The sequence below is a fragment of the Bactrocera oleae genome, chromosome 2 (assembly GCF_042242935.1).
Source record: "Bactrocera oleae isolate idBacOlea1 chromosome 2, idBacOlea1, whole genome shotgun sequence".
Lineage (NCBI taxonomy): Eukaryota > Metazoa > Arthropoda > Insecta > Diptera > Tephritidae > Bactrocera > Bactrocera oleae.
In genome coordinates this window covers 5,564,870-5,586,334 of record NC_091536.1, presented here as the reverse complement: position 1 = coordinate 5,586,334, position 21,465 = coordinate 5,564,870, and the positions used below count along the sequence as shown (strand labels likewise).

General features: G+C 30.7%; 1 protein-coding gene and 1 long non-coding RNA gene across 10 annotated transcripts in view; both read right to left on the bottom strand.

Moving 5' to 3' along the window:
- Positions 1–21,465, bottom strand: part of mtd (TLD domain-containing protein mustard) — a 224,961-nt gene that overhangs the window by 166,322 nt on the left and 37,174 nt on the right. For 5 of the 9 annotated variants that reach the window (XM_070107506.1, XM_070107530.1, XM_070107499.1 and 2 more), the window contains exon 1: positions 1,817–2,079. The exons of 2 other annotated variants lie outside the window; for them this stretch is intronic. The gene's annotated coding sequence lies outside the window, so the exon portion shown is untranslated. Of the gene's footprint in view, positions 1–1,816; positions 2,080–7,892; positions 8,052–21,465 lie in introns of those variants that run through there. 2 more of the 9 variants (XM_070107497.1, XM_070107532.1) reach the window with 2 other exon arrangements.
- LOC138856450 (uncharacterized) lies at positions 1,991–7,658 on the bottom strand. The gene is made up of 2 exons (XR_011395675.1): positions 6,982–7,658; positions 1,991–2,322 (listed from the first exon to the last, which is right to left on the bottom strand). It is a non-coding gene; the product is annotated as an uncharacterized lncRNA (long non-coding RNA).

Genomic DNA, 21,465 nt, shown 5'->3' with positions numbered 1-21,465 from the left:
GGTTGTTGGTATTTTGTCAAAATTTATTGCACAAATTTAAGAGTTGAAGAGTACGTACTTGTATATGCCGGTAAAGGCAACAAATAAAATATGAAATAATAAATCAGCTTAAGTTAAGCAGCGAATGAAGAAATAAAAACAAAACAAGGAAAAACTTTAATTTCGGTTGCACTGAAGCTAGAATATCCTTCACACATCTGAGTAAACACATATTATTAGAAGACTAATAGATTATATTAGATTGAATTTTGAAATTGAAGGATACATTTTAACGTCGGATCAAGCTTCGTAATGTTAGATGGTTGAAAGGAATTTTGGATTTGCGAAACCCTATGAAAGAGTATGCCGAGTGAGCTCGTAATCGACAAAAAATAACAACGAATTGATAATTCTTGGTGGAGTTTGGAGCTGTGCAACTGTAATACATTCGAATTTTCTCAGCCTTGGCTAATTGCCAATGGGTGAAATTTTGCTTCATCATTTCACTTCAGAGTCTAAGCGACAGACATCCAAGTGAACTGCAGACTTTGAGCCGAAACCAAAACGGGAAAATCAAAAGTAAGCTTGCAAAGTTCTGACGTCTATATTTTGGGAATTTTCAACGAATATCCAAAAGAGACAACCATTACCAATGACTATTACATAATATTATCAGAATGTTTAAAGAATGAAATCGCTGACAAATGATTTAAAGAAAAATAAAGTTCTCCCTTATCAAAATATTATCATAAATCAATAAAAGCGATGAAAAGCTTGACCATATTCTTGGAATCTTGCACCCAGAAATCTTTTACTGTAGCCAAAGTTTTATGGTCCGTACTTAAAAAACAACACGATAAAATACCATATACATAGGTGGAGCGAAATAAAAACAATTGATAGCAAGAAAGGGCAAAGAAAGCAAGTAAAAAATGTAGAGTTATTTGCGTGGCACAATTTACTTAATTTTGGTTAGTCTTTACTTGAAACTAACGCAACCTAACATATGTTTTGACTTCTCTTAAGAAAAGTTGAAATATTAATCTGACATTTTTAAAATTCAAAGGAATGAAGGAATAAAAGAGTTCAGGTCATGTCTGTTAGAGGTATCGCGATCTTTAAGAAGACATCCAGAATTTAGGGGAATATAATATCATAATAAGTAGGAATGTATAAGGGCCAACTTGCATGTAACCTTAAATTTGGTACAGTTAAATTGAGTTAAAAACAGATTGGGGTTCTTCGTTGGTGTTCTTTATAAGCCATTATATTTAAAGAATAAATTGTGTGCCATTATTTTTACTTGTTAAAATCCATAAACAAATTTGAGAGAGTTTATCAGGTGATTTCACATTCATTTAAGCTAATGACGTATTATTGTTGTTGCATAAACTCAAGTTTTAGGTTTTAAGAGTTTAAGCAATGCTGATGGTAATTGTATATATTTTCCAACAATAAACGCAACTTCTAAGTAGATGACCTTATTATAGTGCCGAGCAGAGGCGTATTTTCACAAAAACAAAAACAAAACTTATATTTAACCCTTATGTTAGTAACCGGGTTTGTGTTTAGAAAAAAAAATTTTTAATAAAATAAACAAAATAAAAATTATACTCAGATACCCGGTACCCGGTTGCTAAAAGATGTCGATAAAGTTGGTTACTAACATAAGGGTTAAGGTAAATTAAAAGAAAAATTGTGTAATAAATCTACACCAAAATATAAACTCAGGCAACTTAAGTATGAATTTCTTTGGGAATTTTTGATAATAGCAAATAATATTGGTTTAAATAAATTAAGTAAAAAACATTAAAAATAAAAATATATTAAAACAAACCTTTTAAACGTTATTGTTTTCGTCGTAAATAAATCGTAATTGCTTTTTCAAAACTCTGATTTTATGGTAATTGATTGGCCACAAATTAGATTTGTCGTTAAGTTTTGTTGTTGATTTCGAATTTGTTGATATTAAACACGCACACATCAACACTTATAAAAGTCACATTTCAAATTTAAAAATTTCGTATGATTTTTTAGCACTCAATATTGTATTTTAGTAAAAAATATAATTCGATGGCACAAACATTAGTACGTTTACGGCTGATTAAATAAAAAAAGAAGTTTAGTAATATTTTTTCGAAAATTAAAATTGTTTTCAGTAGTTTTAATTTTTTTGTATATTTTTTTCCGTTGTAGTAGTATTAAAAATCGATTTTAACTTTCAATATTTCGCACACTTTTTTACATAGTTTGCAGATATTTCTGGTCTAAATATTTATGTACGAGTATGTACTCTTATGTGCATTAAAAAGCACCTTCGCATAAGATTTGCTTCACTTCTTCCTGAAATAACACATTTTCAAACTAATAAATTTTTAAAACATTTATGTATGTATTTAAAGCACTTTTCGAATTATTTTCGATTTTTGGGGTTTTCGCATTTTTTGCATATTGGAATATTTGAGTATTTTAATACTAAAATTTTTACATTTTTAAAAATGTGAAATTCATGTATTTATTTAGCATACGGAATATGTATGTGTGTGTGTATGCGCAATTTGCGCAGCAGTGTCTTGGGCGAATTTGGAAAACATGCCAAGAAAATTATTTATCTATTTTATTAATAGTCTTAAAATCGCCTGCGCTTACGACAAATGTGTTTATATAGAATTTGACATTAGCAAGATATTAGTCTAAGTATTGACAGCGAGCAATTTTTGAAATGTTCGAAAAATATTTTGCGCTAAATTCGGCAATTCCAACTTTGCCACACTCATTTGTTGCAAAAATTAACACATTTTTGTTGCTTTTCTTGCAGAATTATTTCATATTACAAGTTAAAACCATTCTTCCAAAAAAAAAACGTTTACTAGGAAATCATTTTACTGACACTTGGAACTTAAAAAAAAATGTTTAAAAAAGTTATCAAAACGGAAACATATGCATATGTACAAACATACTTGTATGTATGTATAAACAGCATTTGCGCTTTAAATGCTTTCAAAACCACTGCACACACATATACACTCTGCTCGAAAAGCGAAACAGCAGAGTTAAGACTGCGCAAGTGAACCCTGGATTTGTATTTATTTTATAATAATTTTTATTATGTTTTTTATTTTTAATAAATTTCCTTAGTTATGCGAGAATGTGGGGCGTGGAAATCAGCAGACGCACTTAAAACGTTTTATTAACACACACATAATCCGACTTACTTCACATGTGTGTGTGTAGGTGTGTTCTAAATTTAAGCCTTTTGTTTTTAACTTTCATTGCTTGCTTAAATTAAATGGGAAGTGTATTTTGCATTTAAGATTTTGCATACATTATTTTATTTATTTCAAGTAAATTTTGTACTGTTAAGAGTCACGTTCAACGAGAACGTATTGTCGTAACATACTGTATTTATTTGGGGTTTTGTTTTGCGATTATTGAGTTTTACATTTTATTATTTGTTGTAACGATGTTTTTTTAAATAAGTTATAAGTTTGAAATAAAATATGTTATAAATGTTGTATTAATTCTAATTATTTCTAATTGTATAGTGAATTGCTATTAATAATTTCTAAATATTCAAAATTCAATAAAAGATTTTTTAACATAACATAATTTTTAATTAAATTAAACTTAAAATAATTAAAAACAATTTAAAAACAATTTAAAAATACATATATACAAGTTTTTAATGACTTTTTTCATAATATGTAAATACACATTATGGATTATATTTCTATTTAAAAAAATTGTTGTATGTAAATATGTTTTTACTTTATTTTAGGAACATAAATTCCTTTTATTAGTTTGAAATAAGTATTTAATAGTTTTTTCACTAGATCGAAGAGATATATATTTATTTCATAAACATATATGGTTTTTTAATTTAAAAAAAGTAATCAAAAAACAAAGTATTAAAAAATTTAACTGATTTTTAGTCAGTAGTTAATTTGTTTTATCACTTAATTTTATTAAAAAATTTATTTAATAAATTTAGAGAGAAAATATATTTTATTTTATTTCCTAAATAAATTTTTTATTGAATTTGAATAAAAAAGTATTTCATTCTAGTAAAATTTATAAATAAACCAAATAAACCAAATTAAAGTAATATTTTGAATATTTAAATACATTTTAGTTATGTTTAACGGAAAATAAGTATTTTTGTTTACAATTCTTAATAAATTTTTATTCAATTAATTTAAAAAGCCTATTTTGTTTTTGTTTTTAATATAAATAAAGACACTTTTTATTGATATAGTAAAAAAATCGTTTAAGAAATTGAAATAAATATATATATTAGGGTGGGTCAAAAAAAACTAACATTGTTTTTTTCGCTTGTTACTCTAAAAAATATGTTCTTAGACACCACTAAGAAAGTCTCTCCAGGTATGAGCTCTTAACTGTAACAAAAAGATACTCCGTCTGCAATTTTCTAATCTTGTTGACCATTTTTTGTAGAGCAGTAAACTTCCTACAAAACTACGAGTTTTCTGATTTAAAATGTTTTTTTTCATATAGTTATAAAATTTATAAGAAAAAAAATTGCCTTAAAATAATCAAACTTCAACCGTTAATATCTTTTAAACAGTTAGGTTTACGAAAAATCGTAATAAACCTTGTTTTAAAGAGCGTTTAAGTTCCTACAAAATCTATGGAACGAGATATTTTTTCAAACAGTAAAAAGCAAGATTTGAATTTTTCCATCTGATAATAAGGAAAGAATTAGAAAACTGTAAGGCGGAAGACCTTCTCATTACACTTAAGAGTTTATATCGGGATAGATTTCTTAGAATTTCTAAGAAGCTATTTTTCAGAGTATCAAGCTAAAAAAAAGCTTGTTGACCCACCATAACATGTATATAAATATATCATGAACAATTAGTAGTAGAAAATTTTGATTTTTAAATATTATTAAATAGTTGTTCAGTTTTAAGAATATAATTGTCTGAAGTACAATATTTTTAAAACAGATGTTATGTTAAATTTCTTAATATTATTTGTAATTTTTTAGGGTGATAATTGATGCATTCAAATTAAATAAAAATAATGTTTGCTGAGAAATTAATTTTATTTGCAATAAGATCTGCAATTTTAATTTAATCACAAAATTGCATTTTTCTTTGTATTTTTTGAAAAATTGTAGCCGAAAGAAAAATGAAAATAAAAAAAATATAATGTTAACAGCTTTGATATTAAACAATAATAATGGTGTTCAGATTATTATTTTTATTGTAATCAACTAATTTACTGTTATTGGATTTTATTTACACACATTCACTTTATTTTTTTTTTACTTCTGTTCGAACTCGAAAAGAGTTTTTTATTTTCAATTGCAATTTCATATAAAATATATTATATAAATAGTATATTTTTTTACCATAATTTTGTATTTCTACTAGGAATGACCAGTTTAATATTGAAGATTTTTAGACAAGATTAAATTTATTAACACTTTTAAGTTTATATAAATAAAATATTTTTATTCTTTTTTGAAAATTTTCTTTATTTTACATTTAATTTGTATTTGGAAATTATGTTTTTAAGTTTATCATTATATTTATATTTCAAAATAATTTGTATGTACACTTAATTAGAAAATACAATATAAATAAAAAAGTAAAACATTTATATGACATATTATGTATTTATTCATTATGGTATATTTTCTTATTTCGTGCAATATAATAGCAGTAAATACAGAAGAGGTTGACCTCAAAATTGATGTTGACTTAAAAGATATGCTGACATTATAAAAATATATATACATCCACAAAAACTTCAAATTAGGAAAGAAAAATAATTTCCACAATTCTTAAGGCTTGTACTATAATTTATTTTATTATATTATTTAATGCAATATTTTAATTTCTTGTGAATTTCAAAACTTTTTTCTTCTTCTATTTATTTTAGAATTTGCCTATAGGTGTTGGCATGTTGTCTCCTTTTTACAGTTGAAACTAATAATAAATTAACACATCCGGGGCTATTCGAACTTGCACAGCAAATTAAATGAAGAAAAAAAATGAAATTTAAGTAAGCTCTAGATTTCAGCTGAATAAATATATATAGTAAATAGAGACTGGCACGGGTTGTTGACAGAATATGTATTTGTGCTAACACAATACGAAAAAAACCTAACGCAAAAAAAAAAGTAATAATCATACCAAAAAGAAAATGCAAACACACCCAGGCTGTGGAAATGTTTGGTGAATCACCACCACTTTTTTATTTTTATTTTTTTGAATTTAGCTAGTAAGGAGATGTTATAATTCAAAATTTCCAATCGAAATATTGGCACGCAACTTTAACTTCCGCAGCCAATTTTTGATAATTATTGTCGATTTAAATTAATTTTTATTCATAAAATAGAGCACATTGCTACAATATCACATAGTGATGATTTAAACAAATTTTTTGACTACAATAAAAAATTCTGAGTAACTGCATTAGATAGCACTCCCAAATCATTATGAAAAGAACACACCAATTTGTTCTTATTTTTTTATCTTGGCAGTGTTGGCAAAAGCCAAAAAAAATTTCAAATATTACAAAAAATTATATATTAATAAAAATTTAAAAAATAAGTTAATCAATAAATAATTATTAAGAAAATTGTGATTGTGCCGTAAACGCTCTAAATTTATTAGCAAGTAGCTCCTATCGAGAACCAAAGTTGTTTTACTCTACATATTTATTTTTCATACTTATTTTTATCTTATCCGATATTTTTCTGGAGACCACATATAACGAATTTGTTATGTAAAATATTTATTAAAATTATGATTGTTTTAGTATAATTCTTATTCTAATCCATAATATTATTATTTTCATTACTATTATTATTATTGTTATTATTATCATTACTAAAATATTAGTCTCATTATATTCATGACATACTCGTTTGTCCAAATTTTAATTATTTATATATCTTGGCATGTTAGTTTATAAACTTTTTATTTGTTAATTATTTCCATTTTTTTTTTGTTAACTTTTATTTTTACTCACACTTTTCTCACAAACCGTGCTAATTGCATATAATTGTCGCATGACATATATTTTTTAAGTAGCACAACATTTTTAAAATTTGCAAACGAAAATATTGAAGTTTTTTTTTAATTTTTGTGCAAGCAATGCTAGTATTTTGAGCAAAAAAGAAAAAACAAATGGAAAATTTAAATGACCGCCTGTCTCGTTAAGCACTGAAATTCACGGTTCTTTGAGAAGCTATTGACATTCGTTAAGTGACTTTACATTTTTTAATTGAACGAAAAGGCGCTTATTAAAACTTTTTTCTGCAATTTTTTTTTAGATTTTATATTTAATTCTGTTTTTACTTAATATATTTAATAGTTCATATTTTTCAAAAATTTTGTATTGATTTTTTTTTAAATTTTATTGTAAGTTTTCAAAACTTTTTTGTTGTTTATTTTCAATTATTACTTTATAAATTAAACTTTTAAATTTTTTGCATATTTTTCTTATTTTTTATATTATATTTTTAAGTATTTGTTACAGCACTCCGGGCACACTTCTTGGCTTCACATATTTGCCATAATTTTTGGTTCGTTTTCTTAATTGTTGTTTTTGTATTAATTTAACTGCACCCACTTTGAATTTATTGTTATTGCCTTAACGGTAACGGCATCTTTGAGCACACAATGCACCGAAAAAATGTCGCCACTAACACGAAAATCGGCGCACACGTAAGCCGAAAAGGCAGGGACATGCACGAAATATTTGCAGAGCATTTAAAAAATAGAATTTAAATTATTATATTTATTTCACTATTATGGCCGGTATACCAACAACAAGAGAAAAATTAAAAAAAAAAAATAATAATAATAACACCAACGCTCGCTGTGAACGCATTAACGGCGTTCGTGTTGTTGTTGTGGAAATTCAGACACTCGGCTTACTTTTTTCTCTAAATCTTTCTAACATTTACACTTTTTCAACTCGACGCAAATTTCGTTGATTTTGTCGCATTTAATATTAATATTTTTCGTTCTGTCTGATTAATGCACGCTCGTTGGTTTGCTTGTTGCAACAGCACGTTTCGCTGGCCGGTGAATTTTTTTGCGTTCACGTTAGTTCGGCGCAAATGAAAAACTTGAACTGATCGGAAATTGAGGCGCTACCGTCTCAGCAAGCCAATACAGTAGAGACCAGGCACACTTAGCGACGGTGACGGCGACCACTCAAACACACACACGAGAATAACAGGTCGTCAGCGTAGCAAAATCAACAGAAGAAACACGAAAAGCGATCGAGGTGGAAGCAGTTGGCTTCGGCGGTAGCGCCGACTACTGCAAATATCTGTGTCGGTAATAGCAGTTCGATCGCTTGAGGCGACAACGCATTGGCGCAGACGAAGTTAACAACGCCGCGCAGCGATCACCTCCATTTCGCGAATAAACAACGCGCTGAAGTGAGCGACGCAGACGTTGGGGAGAGCAACGCGTCGCAGCTTTGATAAGTGAAGTGGCAAAGGTGTAAATGTTTCGGCGAAGAAACCACAAGAGAGATATGCGTACAATTCGCCCGCTGCTTAAGACAACCACCGGTCGACCGCAGACGTTGGAGAGCCATCAGCTAAGTGCTATCGCAGAGCATGTGCATGTATGGCATACACTGCATGTGCTTTGTCTAACAAAAATCGATCTCATCTCTGTAGGCCGTGGTGATGACCACTACGCGAGACGTACAGCTGTTGTGAGAGCGCACAGAATATTGGTCAATCGCATTGCCGAAAACCACATTTTATTTGCAATTTGCTAAGTGTAAACCAAATTATTATTTATTTTATTAGCACAACGCGTCAGTGTGTCATCGTTCATAGCACAAGCACCTCCGTTGCGAGTATCGAAGATCGTTTGCGCTCTCATTGCAAATTCAGCGCGGTGTCGTGTATTGCAGTTACAGTTGCAGCACAAAATATATTTGGAGGTATGTATGTGGTGCGCGTCAAGCTTAAATCGCTTTCGGACACAGTTTTGTGGGGCGCTACATTTATATGGTCATTCGTGCATTCAAGGAAGTTCATTCGGATGTGCACGAAGTCAGGTATTTTCTAGACGGCACAGTGGGCTACTGCGTTCAACCAAAGCTGTTTATTATATACATACCATATTATATCTGGGAACTATATATAAAATATTTAGAAATATTATCGAGAAAACCAAAAACTCGAAGTGACTTCAGCAATGCTGGTAACAGCTTAAATAAATGTCAATATGGGTCGCAAAGGACTTTTAAAAGGATTAGGGTCACAGACCTGTCCGTCCTTTCGATGATATCTAGATTAGATTACGGTATAAAAGATGTATGTTTTTAAAAAATTCTAGCCAAATAAATGTGGGTGTAAGGAAATCGGAATTACTTTTCGGAAAAATCTTTAAAATGTCATCGAATTATTTGTTTAACTTTCGAGATGGCAAAGTTGAGCTCTTTAAATATAAATTTACCAGCTTTTTTTAGCAAAATCTCCTTTGTTTTTTTTACAGATTAAGAAACTTTTTACTTGCTTCTAAACGATTCATGTATTTATGAAAGTTTTTTTCTTAACTGGGTGTTTGGATATTGCATGCAAAAGGTATAACTTTAGATTCTGCATAAGTTAGATATTGGACTCAGAACTTATCCGTTGGTAGTCAACGATTTAAGGTATTTATTAGTACTGAACCAAAGGGCTCATGTTAGCGACTCTATTAAAAAAATTAAAACTAAATTAAAATTTTGGTCCCATCTATTTAAATGTTTAGATAGGTTGTTAATCCAAAAAAAAACCCAATTAAGAATAGCCAAGATTGTCTGTTGCAAATTTTCACCAAACCACACCACAATTCTCGCGTCATATGAGTCTGTACCGACACCCGAGTAAAACCAAAAACAGAGTACAACAAAGCGCAACAGACAATACAACTTTTTAAGCGCCAATTTTGTGCGCCGTTGCGTTCCGATTTCGAAAAGCTACAAATTAACTATTGCATTAAAAGCGAGCGCTAGAAAAAACCAACAACAAGGAAAACAAAAACACATCGAGCTACCGAATTGCGTTAGCAGTAAGTTAAAAAAGTTAGTTTTCTAGCCAAATCGGCTAGCGCTCCTGGGATCTCTCAATATGCGCTCGCTCCCTCTCGCCATTGACTCGCGGCGAGCGCTTTACAATATTATGCTCATGATTTAATTAAAGTCTTAATCATGTGTGAATTAAAAACTTGTTTTCAACTTACACTCAACAATGATGATGACAGCGATGACGCTTAACGCTCGAGTGGACATCACATACGAACATATGGATTTATACAGTTACAACATATTGAGCATATGTTTATGTATGTATGTATGAAATGTTTAGGCTGCTGTTTGTGTCCTAATACATATGTTGATTAATTCAATCAGCTGTGGCTTGACAACATAATAAACAATAAAATATGAACACTCTTTGATCACTTCAAACGCTCTTAGGCGCTCTCGAACCGAAACTAAAAAACCGAACATTGTGTGATTCATAAATTATTAGAGTCTAAATTTTTAGACAATTCGAAGCTCTCCGGAGAACGCTCAGCTGAAATTTATAGCGTTGGCAGCGCTGTTTCTCGACTGCGCTGCCGTACGCGTCACTTCGGCTGATTGGCTTGCGCGCCTGCGCTTTGAACTTGTTTACATTTCGTGCACGTTTCGACTTTATGACGCCGGGAGGGGCACGCTTAGTCAATGCACTTTGCCTATGCAGATTGTTTTACCAATTATAATGGTTATTAATAGACAGCGAGAACTCAAACAAATAGAAAACCAACGCAGAATTTTGATTTGCACTTTCGAGCTTTGCTTGCGTTTTTACTTCGTATGTCATTTGATTTAATTTTTTTAACCGATTTCTCGTTGTGCATGCTTATACTGCACAGACTGCAGATTTTAGCAAGAAAATATCAATGCACTCTTGGCTATAGTCAAGCATTCATTATATTGTTGGAACCATGTTTGGAGAACCTCAGAGCTTGAAGAATATCGAGTATCGTGTTTTTGGGAGACTCATATTTTGAAAATAGATTGAGAGACCCTCATTTATAAATGACTTACAAGTAGAATGATTCTAAGTCCAAAGTTCAAATCATTTATCAGACATTGATTCTGTTGATAAATATAAATCGAATCGACCCGAAAATATTTCTTTGAGGGCTTAGTAGAGCTTCAAGAAAGCTCTTAATACATGTTAGTACATATATATTTGGAACTTATTACTCACTATTACCACTTATATGATATTAACAGTACTTGGAAGGATTGTTGCTTGATGTTATTTGAAGTCTGATATTGTAGTTGTGATAAACCAAATTTTTCGAGAACTTAAAAATTATAACGAGTCATGACAATATAGGCTTGGGTAAAACGGGTCCAATGAATCTGCCCATCCCTGTGGTATTATTTCAATATTATTAGAAAATATATATAATAAGTATTATTAGAAAATAGTATTGGAAAATATTACCACAAATATTGCCTACATTTTGGCGCATTGACCTAACCGCATGGTAGTGAGAATCGACGACTATTATGAAACATTGAGGAACCACTTTTTATATAAAACTCATATTAAATCCGCAAAATCCTCAAAAAAAAGTAGCAAAAAAGTTTAAATTCCAGCAACAGTCATCTTGAAGCTTGCATCAACTTTGTAAACTACATAACTGCAGTCAAAACTCATTTAACTGTGCAATCATAAGCATAAAAATGTGTAAAGAAATACTGTACAATCCAATTGTATGTAATTAGCCATTTTCTGCAATTCATTCTTTCACTGGCGTATGGAGTAGGAAATGACAAAATGTAATGATTAATGACACACCCATTTTTGCTATACACTTAATGTCAATCTGCGCAAAAACAAAAATTTATGTGCGTAACGTAAATTGCAATTTTATTTTTCATAAGCAAAAATTAAGTGTCTGGTGATCAAGTATACATATTAGGGTGGGTCGCATTTGTTTGTGGATAATATTTTATATTATAATATAGCTACGACAGCAATGTTATTATTCAAACAAATTTAAAACCAATTTTTAGCTCACGTGAGAACTTTCTTATTACACAAAATATTTTAATTGCCATGTAGGCAATAGAAATAAAAAGTGAGATTATGTGCAACTTACCACTGATATGTGATCTACAGTTTGCTGTGATAGATAATCGCAGAGTATTCTTGCAGAATATTGAAATAGTAAAATTAAAAACAAAAAAAATTCTGCTATTATTAATAAATAATATGTTGAAAAAGTAAGTTTAAGTTAACAAAGATATATTATTGATTATTAATAATGCATATTATACTGCAGAAATAATGATGTGAAAGTCGAAGCAAATTAAAATAAATAATTTGAATACATAAATGTGTATACAATTTGAAAAAAAAAAAAAACATTTTTTTCACCCTAATAAACATCCACCGCCGTAGCACATAAAAACCTATCATTTTATTTAACAACTGTGTAGGTATTAAAAATGGCATGCCAGAGATCGCAAAAGGTTACATACTCACTTACTATGTACAGACATACGAGTTTATCGTTTGTGCCTACGCAAAAATTCGCTAAGGTCACTCACTTGAATCGCAATAATCGCATATGCTTTTAGGTTACTTTTTTTGCAAACCAAAAGCACGCGCATGCGCAAAGTGAATAACATATACTTTTAAATATGTATGTATAAAGAACCATTCGTGTGCTTCCACTGCATTCTTAAGTTTATAAAGCAATTAGTCATGATTACGTATTTATAATTAAAATTGAAAACTTCGCCTGCCTTCATGCAAAATGAAGCAAAACTATATTTAATGACTAATCTAATATTTCATCGAACACCTAGTTATCTTCCAGAAATCTATCGATTATTAATCGACGCGAACTGGATTCCCAGTGGGGCTAAATGGTGTTGGTGAGATATAATTAGTCGCCACTAAAACTAGATACTTTCAGAGAGAAATGTCGTTTATTAATCGAAGATTTGAAATTTTTGCCTCAAAATCCTAAGACGTAGTCAGAAAACCGTGCTTCACATATAATATTTCTTTACCGTCGCGGTAAAGTCATTGAAATGAATGTAGTATCATCGATATATACATTGACTTTTCTATCGCTTACTCTTCAGCTTCTGTTCGGTTTCTCTCTTTCTTGTTTCCTATCCTAACGAATGAGTTCTCCGTTTAAATAAAACTAACTATAATGTGAAAATGTGAAAATTATATGGATCACTATTTGTCTTCCACATTGTCCCAACAGCGTTAATGACTATTTCTACCATATATACCACGTATTTTCGGCATGAACTATTTGAGGTTATGACTATCTTTAGCCGCAATAATAAAGATTCATAGCACAGATCATTCGATTTGAACTTGCCCAACATTTTGGTAGTAAATTTATTTTTGGTTTTTGTAACATAAACAGTGTCTTTATTAAAAATCATCTAAATTGATATGACGTAACCTTTAGATTAGGTCCATGATACCCTAGAAACCAGTATATCAGTATGTATGTATTTGAGGTAGTATATTATAGTCCACCAAAAGTTAAAAATTAGTTATAATCAGCTGAGGTTGTAATTTAAAAAGATTTAATCAGCAAGTTGTAACTAAAAAGCAGCAATTCGATCAACCGGATATACTCGTAACTATATATTCAGTAACATACAAGTATATTTAAATCAGGAAGTTTATATTTTTGCTATTTTCCGCGAGTAAGGAAACATTATTTATTATTAATAACTTTAAAGCGCGCACAGAAATAGGAAAAATAAAAGCGACGCTTTGACTTATGAAAGCGAGAGTTCAGCGCACGAAAAACATATATTATTATTTCGGTAATACACAACAAAAACAACAACAACAACAGCAACAGTGCGCCTGTGTAATTTTGCAAGATTTATGCATAAAATTATGCACGTACGCGTTGTCAGCTGCATTCAAACATGCCCACACACAACCATATGAACACATATACATACATATATATGAATATATATAGAAATATAAAAATATACATACAAGTATATATTAGTGTGTGCACGTGTTGAGTAGGTCAGTTAATTGGTCAATTTAGTTGCGCAAAAATATCCAAGTCAATTTTGAGCAATGAGGAACTCATGTATTTTCCTTTTATTGAGGTCTACAAGGTGTTAATCGATCAACTGTATGCAAAATATGCAAAATAAAGTACCGTAAAATTTAAATTAATAGTAAAATAGTGAACTATATAGTGCATATATGTAGGTACTAGTGCTGAGGAATATCGTATTGATTTACAAACCGACTACTTTGATATTTAGATTATAATCTATATAACGGGTACTTTTTAATAGTAACCCAAACTACCATGGCGCGATTTATTTAGGTTAGGGCTAGATTAGAATCAAAAATCCCTCCAATCCCTAAATAGTTTTTCCTTATTATTTAAATAGTTCCATTATAATTTATTTATTCTAAAAGACGAAAATGCTCTTAGCGGCTCCTGACTGAGCTCGTATCTCTCAAAAGACTGATTGAGAGTTTATTGCTGTATTTTCCCCTTTCGTGCAGTCTGGATTTTTATTTATATACATATATCCAGAGTAGTCTATATAGTGAGTTTTGATCAAATCTTTTTTGGGTCGTGAATCTCTTCTCTACGTTCATTCACTTTTCCATATCTGAAAGCCGCTTTATTTTTGAAACCAACTAAATTATATAATATTTCAGAGTGCTTTTAGCCCACAATGTTCTCAGACTTTTCTTTACATCACTCTTTAAAAAATTTACCTTTAGGCCTTAAGGATATTCTTTATACAAGCTACGGCTCCTTATGAGCCTTAGCCTAGCTTGGCACATGTGAACTTCAGACATCTCGGTCATTTACGGTTTCTTTCCAATTTTGCAAAGCTTCTTTTTGTCTTCTTCGAGATCTTCAATCAAAGTTTCATAGGTTTCTCTAACTCATGGTTCCACCTTATACGCCACAAGTCATTATCTTTTACTGCTCCAAAATTTTTTCTTTCTTTCGAAGATTTGCAGTTTGGTTTTGTCCTTTCCGAGTAGCGTCCCTGATTCTGCTCCGTAACTGGTCGTATTTTGTATAGGGCATAGACCACATGTACATATACAAAAAAAATAAAACAATAAAGAATTATTAAGCAATTCGAACTTTGATATCAACAAGAGAACCCTTGTTGACAGATCCAAAATATCTTCTCGGACTGCCTAACTGAGTATATATCTTTAGAGTTCTAACTCAATACTTTAGAAGTTTTTAAAAATTTATTTTCTATTACGATAAAAGCTCCACTTGGGTATAGAATTGAATGTGATTTCTCTTGTAAAGTTCAAGTATCATTTTAGTATACCAAATATCCATCTGAGACAGAATAATCTGCGTCTGTCTCAAAAACACGACTGAAACTAATAACTCCCTGTAACTGTTGAGCCTTGATAAACAAATAATGGACACAATTATAAAATATCCTATTACAAAGTATCCTATCCCTCTTATATCATAAACGAAAGCCTGAAGATGCTTATACAAGTAGTTATTTCTCTCATTATTAAGCCTTACGAATCGGTTACTCACTACTTTAAGTATGGCTAACGCACAACACTTGCACGAATGCGGATAGGGGTAATTAACAGGTTAAAAATAAGTAATTAGATATTTAAATTACTGTGTTCAACCCACAACTAAGGCCATTCCCTCGAACAAATTGTGAGAAATAAAGTATTACTTGATATAATTATTGTAAATACCTGTTTGTCGCGTGGATTCGTGTAGTTAATGAGAAGTGGCTTACATTTTATTCAAAGGCAAGCCAAAGCTGGTGCGAAAGAAATACTGAATTGGATTAAAATTATCCTGTTGGATACAAAATGAGCTACTTTGCGGAAAAGAGCTTACTCATTTTATTTTAACTTAACTAAAATATATTTATTGACATGATTAAATTGACTGAAAACTGGGAAACATATTTTAGCGTAAAATTTTAAATGCTTTTTTCTAGAAACTAGATTTTTCAATTCTCGCGATAATGGAGACTGTCGTACGTATCCGCTTGAAATTTGTATTATAGGTTCAAAATAACCTATAGATAACATAACATAACAAGACCGATATCGCTCTAAAATTTTGCACACGGTCTTTTCACCTCAAGAGGCTGCTCTTTTGTCGGAAACCCCGATATCGGAACACTAAAGCATATAGCTGCCATACAAACTGAACGATCAAAATCAAGTTCTTCTATTGAAAACGTTTTTATTTGTGAAGGATATACTTATACACCTATATTAATTAAATAATTATAAGCTTCATTGCATATAATTAGCGCATATAGGTCTTTACTCACATATTTACGTATATGTCTACAAAATGGATTTTCTTTTTTTTCACATTCACTTTTCTCAGATATAAGCCACACAAGCATATATTAACATTAAATTAATGTTTATTGTGTATATTATGTTCGCTTTTCCACAATAACAAATTAACAGCATAACTTGCAGCTGTTCAAATAGCAATTTTCAGTCAATTGAAACTGTGAAGACCGTTAGAAAAGTCATTAAATGGTTATCAAGTAAATATATACCGGACAACAAATATAACAAACAAACATGTGTATGTATATATGGGAACTGCAAATGTAACTGATCACTGGAGAAATGCAAAAGCAGCTAATTAAACAATTTAATTGCAGCTCTTTCTTTGCTGATTTGCGTAAATGTCATTGTTTCCATGACACAACAACAATAGCAAGTGCAGTAAAAGTTGTAGACAAGTATGTATTGAGTGAAAACAATCGCAACTCTAGTTGTCATTCAAATATGTTTGTATGTATGTGCTGCTATCTAAAGTGACATTGACTTTCAAATGCAAAAATGAAAAGAAAACATTTGTAAATGCTTAATTGTTATTGTTTATAAAAAAACCGATCTTTTATGTTTAGATGCCATTTAGTAGGTGGGTGAGCAGACAATATACGCCAGACAGCAAAACAAGTTCGTATTGTCTCGGCCAGTCTATATATGTTTGTAAGTATGTAAATTTGATAAAAATCTTAAGAAATTTTATGGAAAGTTGAAATTTCCTTCAAATAAGTGTTAGCAAAGTACAATAGATCTACTTATTACATATTGGCAAGTGGTAATCTTATGTACAGTTTTTAAATTTTGTAGAACCCTATTTTTGTCTTTGACAAAGAAAGAAGGGTAATCTCGGTTCCACATTCGGTTGAGTGTGTACTTACAAATAAATAATTTGAACTATCATTAAATCAGTTTAGACTGCTTTGATGTTTCAAATTCACTATGAACAAGTTGGAGTAGATTGGCTTAGTTGCGTGAGAGGAGATATGTACCATGTTAAAAAATAATGACCAGGATATTTTTCTTTCAAAATTTTGAACCACCTTCCTTTTTATTTATCAATTCTCTTCAAATTGGGCAGCATGGACTAGAATTACAACACTGCTAAAATCGGCACTGTAGAGGACTTAATTTCTTTCCCAACAGTGTTGTTTCACAAATTGCAGTGTTTTTCAAACACGACAATTACTTTATTAAAAGTCCATAAGACAAATATTGCAAGCATTTTATTTAAGCGCAAAACAGTCCACAAAAAATGCCTGCGCCCAAGCTACAAATTAAATGTTCACATATGTATGTACACATTTCTATATGTATATATAATATATATATATATATCATTCACATATACATATATCAGCATAGGCAATGTATGTAGGTGGTTGATCGTCTGTGTCATATCCGTGAGATAGCAAGGCGCACAAAAAATTCAGGTGAGTCGCAAGAATATTGAACTATTTGACCTTATATGTCGGTGTGTGTATGAAATGTGGGTGAGTCGTGGATTTGCTTTGTAGTTGGCTGCATATTTTTACCACCAGCAAACAGGTTAAGGCAGAAATGTGCATGAGATCAATACATTTTGAACTTACTGTTAATACAAGCTTTCACATGTTCTCATTATACTCCAACAACAAATGCAAAAATCGCTGATCGATTTTTCGCCCAAGAAATTGAAATTGTATATTGCATATATGTTATGTACTTATATAAATATGCTGAACTATGTATTTATTCAACGAACAAAACTTGATATTTACAGACAAAATGAGATTTTGTCAGAGTTGACGGTATTAATATCCAAATCATAGATTCTGATTGACGGAATATATCACTAATAACCCTTTATTTTTTTTATGGGATTCGATGTGGAACAAAAAACATAGCCTGGAAATTAAATAATTTTTGTATATGTCAACGATAAGTAGAGCTTTCGGCCGACTTCCCAAATTTTGACTCCAGTTTAGTAGAGAATCTTAATTTCGGAATTAATGAGTTAAATCAATGAGCTTTTGTTTGTGAACTGCTGATAGTAGACATCTAGTTTGATGGCGAGTTGAAAATTGTCCAAAAAGCGAAAGAAATATCTTGTAAGAATGCAGTTAATGGCTGTGTAAAGATTGAGGTTAGGCGCATATTAACTTAGTTAAAGCAGCACACATTATATTCTTACATAAATATATGGCTATTTGATGATGGAAATAATATCTTGAACGCGGTCTCAATTTTGAAGAGGTTTTTAGTAACTTCTGAACTTCGACGAGTTTTTGAAACAGTTTCGAAAAACCAAGTCCCTCTCCAATGTAGAAAATGGCTAACATCTCCCTTTTAGCTGCTACAATATTAAGTAAAATCAGAGCTGAAATCTCTCCAGCTGTTACATCGACATACTCATCTAAGGCAGATATAGTATGATAAGAGACTTATCAGACCAACACTGGATTTCAAGACTAATATTTGTTCTGGTCTCAAGATAGGCGACTTTGTCTACAACTCCAACGTTATAGCTGTTATTGGCTCAGTACGAGTCACGATCTATTGTTTACATCATTTTTACTATTATAAGTGCCCAAAATTTCAATCGAGGAATTTTTAGGAAACAGGTTTATTTACCGATTTCTTTACAATAAATAAAAATGACAGCCACCTCATGAGAAATGAAAGAACAGATTTATTGATCAGATGTTTACGTTACTAATATAATAATAACATAAAATTTTAAATTTGAAAATGAATAGCCAATTTAATTATAGTTCAAAATTTAATTACATTTCTGTTTATAGTCTCTCTACTATAATCGTATATATAGATATGTGTTTGTACTCGTATGTTGGTAAATGTAACCGCATTTCCCTGCACCATCTACGGTCATCTATGTTAAAATCGTTTTTCGCAAAATTTCCAAATATTTTTGGCATCAGGAAATTAAACAGTTTTCTTATTTACAGCCTCAACCAGTTTTCTACACACACACACATACATTTCCCAAAAGCAACACATTTCAATTTCATATATGGTATACCATACAAACGTTTGTATGAGACAACAATATATAAACATGAACCTAAACATTGTAATCAAACGATCAGCCACGAAATAACCATTAAACTTTGGAATTTTTCGATGCAAGCATAAAAGGCATATTGCAGCAGCAACAAGTGTCAACTTTGAATAAACTTTGTTTATACCCTGTAGGAATCACTTAAGCTAACACAGACTAATGAGTGTAGTGAGCTTTGAACAATAAATGTATGCATATTTTTGAAAGCTTTCACTCGCTTTCATTGCTATTAAAGCTCTTGATGAGCATTGCAATTATTAAACTAGTATGTGAAATAATATAAAATAGAACGAAAATCGAAAGTTGCTACGGTGAACAAGAGCTGGCTATCTTAGAAAAGAGCTTTCGAATTTTCAATTCACACCTTTTTATAATCAACAACTTAATACTTGAAGCTTTTGTCTTTTGAAAAAACGGTCGTAGCCATGATAGTCGTAGTAGATCGTAAAACTTGCCTTCAATTTTTAAGATGACTATATGTTAAAATTAGTAACATGGTGTAGTTGTATTTATGTCAAAACTATAATTAATATTCAAATCACATAGCTTATTGAGCTTACTTAACTTTAATTCATCAATCAGTTTTGTATATCACTGTTTATACGATAGCTTTTAAGTAAATTTTGATTTCAGCGATAATGATCTAATTTTCGTACGAAATGGAACTCACCGGTGTTACAATGTATACAATTTTAACTGCTTCAATGATCTAAGAACGCAATTTGTTTGAACCACCGATGGTCTATTTCGTGATCTGAGATTTAGAGTCCTAAGGTAAAATTAATTAACACTCTTTTACTTTTGAAATCACACTATCTTTTTTTTTATAAAAATTAATTAAGAACAGAGCTTGAAGCAGAATCCCATCAAATATATGTATATTAATATATTTTTTGTGATCTTCACTCATTAAACAATAAGCCAAAGCCTGCAAAGTGTTTAATAAAACAGAAACTTTCGTATTACTTCATTTATGCTTTACGTCATACATACTTGTACATTAAAATTCTCTTTATTTTAGGTCCCCGCTCTTATGGACCAAGTTTTTCAGTCACATGCATTCAGGGAGCACGTGCAGTTGGTTTAGAGCTTAGTACACTCCTATCTTTAATATACAAACGTTTATACATCATATATATATTGTCCATACACAAATACCCGCATATAAACGTTAAAGCCGACCGACCACAATCTCCGATCGATGGCCAGCCAGGCTGGCCTGTCGGCCTGTCCGACAAGTGTGAGTGATTGTGGTTTGTTTCTGTTTTTGTTGTTCTTATTTTGTGCTATTTATAGCCAACTGCTGGTTGTGGTTAGTGGCCACTAAACAAAAATAAAACTGGAAATGGCACAAAAAGGAAAATAAAAGTTACTGACAACAACAATAAACACAATTACCAACTGCGGTTCAAAGGAACTGCTTTTTAGCGCATGAATATAGCAACTTGTTCGCTTCGGATGGGGCAACTCTATACATACATACATATGTACACACAATGTGTTGCTACAATGTGGCATGTGACAGTAACCAAGTTTTATCATTTGTAAAGGGTTGTGCAAGAAGTGAGATGTAAAATTAGTAAGCCTCTTTTGAGCTCTATACTATTCGAGGCTTTCAAGATGTTCGTTCGAAAATTAGTAGCTCTTGCTCTAAAAACTCAATAATAATCTCTTATTTAGCAAGTAACTGAAAAATACAGGGAAGGGAAAGGAATAACTGTATTTTTATACCAGAAGTAAAATTTGTATCCTCATGTATAATATTCAAAATGGATCCTTAATCAAACACCTTATCGCCTACTTTATATGTCATCGAAATAATCGAAATCATCTTAGAGGTGAGCATTAAATCGGTTAATTGGTTGGTTCAATGTTTGTCTGACGTTTGACACCAAAGCTAAGTAATGTCTAAAGCATCTATTCATCGTTTGACCTTCTTTCTTCAATTGGTTGCTAAAATTGATCACTCTATCTGAAACCAGTTGGAATTTTCTGCAAAACTAACTCTCGCTCTGCCGTTTGTTTTTGTTTATTTGTCATATCTCTTAAT